Source organism: Microtus ochrogaster, unplaced genomic scaffold (genome assembly GCF_000317375.1).
Source record: "Microtus ochrogaster isolate Prairie Vole_2 unplaced genomic scaffold, MicOch1.0 UNK13, whole genome shotgun sequence".
Taxonomy (NCBI): domain Eukaryota; kingdom Metazoa; phylum Chordata; class Mammalia; order Rodentia; family Cricetidae; genus Microtus; species Microtus ochrogaster.
The window spans coordinates 1362692-1370146 of record NW_004949111.1 but is presented as its reverse complement, the minus strand read 5'-3'; positions in this window follow the sequence as shown (position 1 = coordinate 1370146).

The window sequence follows — 7455 nt, the reverse complement described above, 5'->3', positions numbered from 1 at the left end:
ACCCTTACAGGGGACCCTGAGGCCTGCCCGGTAGGCAGGCACTCACTGCTCTGGGTGGGTAGCCTTAGAGTAGGAGCTTAAAACTGTTCTTGAGCACTGGTCCTAGCATAGAGCCGCATTTTTACATTCTTAGCTCCCATAACTGCTCATTAAGCTCAATGGCATTTTCTAGCCCAAAGTTTCAAAAAACTCTACTATAGTCTTCTACCCAAGCAACATCTTCAACCCTTTTGGCTATATACCCCAAAACTCTATATCAGACTAAAGAGATACATGCATATCCATGTTCACTGATGTTTTGTTCACAATAGCCAGGAAATGGAAATGGCCTAGAAGCTCATCAACTGATAAATGAAAAGTACAAATGTGGTACAGTTAGACAACTGAAAGTTAGTCAGGTTTTATGAAAAACCAAATTTGCAAGTAGATGTATGGAACTACAAATAATCAGGAGCAAGGTAGTCAAGATCCAGAAAGACAAAAATCACATGTTCAGTTTCATGTGTTGAAACTAATTTTGAATCATATATGCACTTAAATTGGAGTATAGATAGAAGTCAGAAAATCAGTAAGGCACCAGAAAATAGTTTAATAGAGGCAAGATAGAATATGGGTAGTAAAATTGAAGAATGGAGAAAAATAAAGTCAGGGTTGACTGGGTAGAATGGGAAAAAGCAGAGTTGTAGAAGCTATGGAGAGAGATAACTAATACTAAAGAGTTTTGAAAATGCCTAATTTAATTCTGTGTGGAGATGGTGTATGCCTTTAATCCCAGTGCTTGGGAGGCAGAGGTAGGTGGAAATCTGTGATTTCAAGGCCAGATTGGACTACAGAGTGAGTTCCAGGACAGTCTTCAAAGCAACACAGAGAAAATATGTCCCAAAACAAAACAAAAAATCCTAACTGATACCTAGTACCATAGAAGCTTCTTTTTTTATTTTTTTTAATTAATTTATTTATTTATTAAAGATTTCTGCCTCCTCCCTGCCACCGCCTCCCATTTCCCACCCCCATTCCCCGATCAAGTTCCCCTCCCTCATCAGCTCAAAGAGCAATCAGGGTTCCCTGACCTGTGGGAAGTCCAAGGACCACCCATCTCCATCCAGGTCTAGTAAGGTGAGCATCCCAACTGCCTAGGATCCCCCAAAGCCAGTACATGCAATAGGATCAAATATATGTTTAAGACAAAGTTCTGAAAAATAGACAGTTGATACCAACCTAAAAGCTCCATCACTGTTGAATAGATTTCAGTGTGCTAGAAAATGTTTTGTAAGCTATCATGTGAGTGAGGTAATCATTTTTCTTATCCATCTAAGAAACCTGCAATCTACAATAAAGAATGACTTGTCAAGATATACACACTGGTGAAATAGTGACACAAATGCTATGGTGTTAAAAAAAGCAAAACACTTTCTAAAACTCAATATAGAACACATGCCTTGATGGTTAACAGGATCAAAAATCCGTTATGAAATCGGTCATGGTGGAAAATCTATTACTTTTTGATGGAGGAAGGTTATTGGTTAATTAATAAAGAAACTGCTTGGCCCTGATAGGTTTGAACATAGGTGGGTGGAGTAAACAGAACAGAATAATGGAAGGAAGAGCAAGTGAGCTCAGACACCATGCTCCCCTCTCCCGGGGAAACGCAAGGAAGCTCCAACCCAGGATGGATGTAGGCTAGAATCTTCCTGGTAAGTGCACCTAATGGTGCTACACACATTAATAGAAATGGGCCAAGCAGTGTTTAAAAGAATACAGTTTGTGTGTTGTTATTTTGGGGTATAAGCTAGCCAGGCGGCCAGGATCTGGGCGGCAGGAACACTGCCCACATCTCATATTACAGCTTTTATTCTGCTAAATTGATGTGGTATTTAACTTTCTCTAAGTACTTGTCTTTATATTTCATATAATGGTGCTTCTCTTGTTCATTACAAAAGCTTCTTCTTTGGTAAATAATGATTGACACAGACTCAGAGATTGAGAAATTTCAGTGTGTACATCTAAGGGCAATCTCTTCCCTCAGGCATCATCAACGAAGAACCAAAATCAGTGTATGACTATAGTTAAACAGTGTTTTTTTGATATTACTGGGTTGTATACACATAAGACATGACATTATATATGTCAGAAAACTGCACTTTTCTGAATAGAAAGGAGTAATTGATGGGAGGAATGGGGATGTTAGGGCGATGGACTGGGAGAAAAAGAGGGAGGAAAGGAGAGGTGGAGGGAGGGGAAACTGTGATTGAGCTGGGAAAATTAACAAAGACAACCAACACTACTGTGATAGTGTGTAAAAGACCTAAACAAGATCAATCAAATACTGTCCCAAAATTGATGGGTAAGAAGTCATAAATTTTCATCTTTAGTTGTGAAATATTGGCAGCTTGTGATGATCGGAAAAAGAAAAGACAGTTTTCTTTCGCAACAAGGCCCTTGAGACGTTTCCCATTCTAAAGTACCTATGTCCATATTGGCAACATTACATAGACTCTATAGGTTAATAAAAAAAGGAAAAAAGCTATAAAATTAAAGGGTAAGATAATGGTAATGGAGATAGGAAAGGATTTGATGTGAGTGATAGGTTTTCTGTTATATATATATATATATATATATATATATATATATAAAATCATCTCAATAATCATAGTATGCTTTCCATATATGTGCACTAAAACAAGTTTATTATGTTCCTATGAGTGTCTCACAAATTTCTAAATTACTTCCTACACAGAAGTTTTATAGCTGCTAATTAAGTTTTGCTTAGTTTCTACTTCCTTTTCTGAGAATTTAAGATGAGAAAATAGATTTATTACGAATTTTGTTCTTGGTGGTGGTGGCACATGCCTTTAATCCCTCCACTTGGGTGGCAGATGCAGGTGGGTTTCTGGAATTTGGAATTGTTCTGCTCTGTACTGTCAATGTCTGTGTTTTAGGGAACCACTGAGGTCTCTCTTAGCCAACTCTCTTTGTCTTCTCTTCTGGTTCATTTCCTTGGTCCACTCTGTGCAGTTATAGCTTGTGTTTTAGAGTTCCCCTTTTGGTTTTTCCTCTTGGTCCTTGATAGGTTTACCTTTATAAGTTACTTGGCCTTTTTCCTTTGCAGCTCTTAATATTCTTTCTTTAATCTGTATGTTTTGTGTTTTGATTATTATATGGTGAGGGGATTTTTTTGATCCAGTCTATTTGGTGTTCTGTATGCTTCTTGAATATTCATAGGAATATCTTTCTTTATGTTGAGAAAGTTTTCATCCATAATTTTGTTAAATATATTTTCTGGGTCTTTGACCTATCATTCTTCCCCTTCTTCTATCCCTATTATTCTTAGGTTTGGTCTTTTTATTGTGTCCCCATATTTCCTGAATGTTTTGTGATGAGAATTTGTTGGATTTGCTGTTTTCTTTGATCAGTGCATTTTTTTTCTCTATGGTGTCTTCAGAATCTTAGATTCTTTCTTCTATCTCTTGTATTCTATTGGTCATGCTTGTTTCTGTAGTCTCTGTTCGTTGACCTAGATTTTCCATATCCAGCCGGCCCTCAGTTTGTGTTTTCTTCCTTGCCTCCATTTTAGTTTTCAATTCTTGAACTGTTTCCATTACCTGTTTGATTGTTTTTTCTTGGTTTCCCAGGGTATCATTTATGTATTTAGTCATTTCTTCAAACTTTTTGTTATACTTCTCATCCATTTCTATAAGGGCGTTTTTTACACGCTGTTTAAGGGACTCTATTGCTTTCATAAAGTCAATTTTTCCCCTTCTTCTGGATTAGGGTGTTCAAGACCTTCTGTTGTAGGATCACTGGGTTTTGGTGTTTTCATGTTTTTCAGATTGGTGGAGGAATTCTTGCCTTGACACCTGACCATCTCTTCCTTCAAATGCTATCTGATGGATCTTATGGCACAGGATCAGGTCCCCTTGCTGGCCAGCGACCTTGCTGACAAAAGGTCTACCTTGCTACAGGCAGGCTATTGAAGCAAAGAACTCCCGCCCACCCTGTTGCCCTCATCACCCTGTTCCAGCATGCCCAAACAGGCTGTGCTGGCAGATCTTATGGCTCCACTGAAGAGAAGAAGAAGGGAGGAGGTTCCTGGGTGCAAGCTGGGATGGGTTAGGGAGAGAGAGGCTGTAGCAGAGGAGAGCAGCCCCTGCCGAATGACTGGGGAGTCAAGGGGGTTGGGGAATGTCCATGCTCCATTTCTGGGCTCCTGCTGTGGATCATGAACACTCTCACCCCTGGTTTGGCAGTATTTTATTGAGTTTTTTAGCATCAGTGTTCAAAGTGGTCTGTAATTCTCCTTCTTACTAATGTCTTTCTGTGGTTTGCATATCCAGGTAATTAATTGTAGCCTCATAAAAAGAGTTTGGCATTGTTCCTTCTGTTTCTGTTGTGTGGAATAAATTGAGAAGTATTGGTATTAGTTCTTCTTTGAAAGTCTTCTAGAATCCTGAGCTGAAACCATCTGGTCCTGGGCTTTTTTTGGTTGGGAGACTATTGATGTCTGTTTCTATTTCTTCAGTAGTTATAGGTTTGTTTAATTTTCTTATCTGATCTTGATTTAATTTTCGTAAGTGATATTTATCCAAAAAGTTGTCCATTTCCTTATGTTTTCCAAATTTGTGGAGTACAGGTTTTCAAAATATGACATGATGATTATCTGTATTTCCTCCATATCTGTTGTTATGTCCCCCTTTTCATTTCTGATTTTGTTAATTTGGATATTTTCTCTCTGCCTTTTGGTTAGTTTGGATAAAAGCTTGTTTATTTTGTTGATTTTCTCGAATAACTAACTCTTTGTCTCATTGATTATTTTTATTGATTTCTTTGTTTCTATTTTGTTGATTTCAGCTCTCAATTTGATTATTTCCTGCAATCTAGTTTTCTTATGTGTGTTTGCTTCTTTTTGTTATAAAGTTTTCAAATGTTCTGTTAATTCACTAGTATGGGATTTTTCAGCGTTTTTTTTTTTATGTAAGCATTTAGTGCTATGAACTTTCTTCTTAACATTGCTGTCATTGTGTCCCATAAATTTGTGTGGTCATTTTTATTGTATTTTAGGAAGTATTTAATTTCTCTCTTTATTTCTTCCTTCATCTATTGATGATTCAGGTGAGCATTGTCTAATTTCCATGTGTTTGTGGGTTTTCTGGAATTAGTATTGCTCTTGACTTCTAGTTTTAAACCATGGTGATCTGATAAAGTACATTGGTTTATTCCAATTATTTTGCATTTGTTGAGGTTACCTTTGTTACCTAGTATGTGGTCAATGTTAGAGAAGGTTCCATGAGGTGCTAAAAAGAAAGTATATTCTTTTATGTTTGGATGGAATATTCTATAGATATCTGTTAAGTCCATTTGAGTCATAACAGCTGTTAGTTCTCTTATTTCTCTGTTCATTTTTTTGTTTGACTGACCTATCCAGTGGTGAGAGGGGAGTGGTGAAGTCTCCCACTATTCGTGTGTAAGGTTTAATGTATGATATAAGCTTTAGAAATGTTTCTTTTACAAGTGATGATTGAAAGTTTTGCTGGGTATAGTAGTCTGGGCTGGCATCTCCGGTTTCTTAATATCTGCATAGCATTTGACCATGACCTTCTGGCTTTCATTGTCTTCAATGAGACTTCTAGTGTAATTCTGATAGGTCTACCTTTATATGTTACTTGGCTTTTTTTTTTTCCTTTGGAGCTCTTAACATTCTTTATTTACTCTGTATGTTTAGTGTTTTGATTATTATGTGGCAAGATGATGTTTTTTTGGATCCAGTCTATTTGGTGCTTTGTAAGCTTCTTGTGTCTTCATAGGCATATCATTCTTTAGGATGGGAATGTTTTCTTCTATAGTTTTGCTAAATATATTTTCTGTGCTTTCGAGTTGAAATTCTTCTCCTTCTTCTATACCTATTATTCTTAGATTTGGCCTTTTCATGGTGTCCCATATTTCCTGGATAATTTGGGCTAGATTTTGTTAGATTTAATGTTTTATTTAAGTGATGATTATATTTCCTCTGTTGTATCTTCAGAGTGTGAGATTCTCTTTTCCATCTCTTGTACTCTACTTTTTATGCTTACATTTTTGGTTCCTTATCATTTTCTCATGATTTCTGTTTCTATAATTCCCTTGGCTTCTGTTTTCTTTATTGTTTCTGTTTCTGTTTTCAAGTCTTGAATAGTTTATTTTGTATGTTTGATTTCTTTTTCTTGGTTTTCTTTGAGGGATTTGCTGATGTCTTCCTTTTTTTGTTTGTCTTTTCCTCCATTTCTTTAAGGGAATTTCTCATTTCTTTCTTCAGAGTTTCAAACATTCACTTGAAGTTATTTTTTTAGGACATTTTCTTCTGCTTCATCTATATTTGGTTTTTCAGTTCTTACTGTTGTAGGGTCTTTAGATTTTACTTGTGTTGTGTTGTTCTTTGTGGTGTTGCACGTGTTCTTACCTTTTCTACTCATCTTTTCCTCTAGTAGATGTGGTTGGGGCTGTCTGAGATTCTGTTGAATAAATTTATGTGACAAAGAATTCAAAGCTCAGATAATTGTTCCTTGTGGTACAGTCAGTGCCACAGTTTTAGCAACCCTATTGGTTACTCCATGTTCCTGGAAATAGCTCAGTGCTCCTGTGCTTTGCTCTGCTCCCTTGGAATTTGCTCTCTTCAGCCTATTTTGGCCTAGGTTACTGGCTTTGACCTGTTCCTGTAAATTCTGGTCTTGATTCCCTCCTGCAGAAGTCTCTGGCTTGGAGTTGGTCCTGCAAATGTTTCTGGCTCCAGTCTACTGTCTTGGAGTTCCCAGGCTCAGGTGCAACCAGAACCAAAGAGGACCTGGCTCAGGTTTAGTCCCTCAGAGGTCCCAGGTTCCTGCCTATTCCTGTTGATGTCCCAGACCAATGCCTGTACCCATCTCACCTTCTTCAGGCAACATCAGCAGTCATTTTTTTATGGATCCTGCCTTTCCAGTTTATATAGCATAGCATCAAGCAGTCCAGGCAAGATTATTTTCTTGCCCAAATGACTGAAAAACTCTATAAGGAGCCTCTTTGGTGTCTATCATCTTCTTGAAGTAGATTGGTACTGCCAGGAACAGATGTGTCTCATTTTCTTGAAAAATCCTGTTATTAAAACATTTTAAATGTCATATTCTGAAGGTCTTTGTAAGATTTGAAAAATACACATTTAACTGAAGTATATCTATATAACTAGAAAACCTAACTAACATGACTACAAGCTTGAGTATTATAGATTACTATCGATTAGCCTATATTTCTTAAGTATGCATTACATTTTCAAATGAGCTATACAAACACAATACCTTAGTCAAGAGCCATATAATTGATCTTAAATTTGTATCAATAAACCAAGAGCTATACAAAAGCAAAGTATCCATCTCTAAAGCATATCTCTTTAAATGTAAACAAACATTTATAAACAATATTTGGGAATTAGGGAAGAGTTCTCTCCAAACT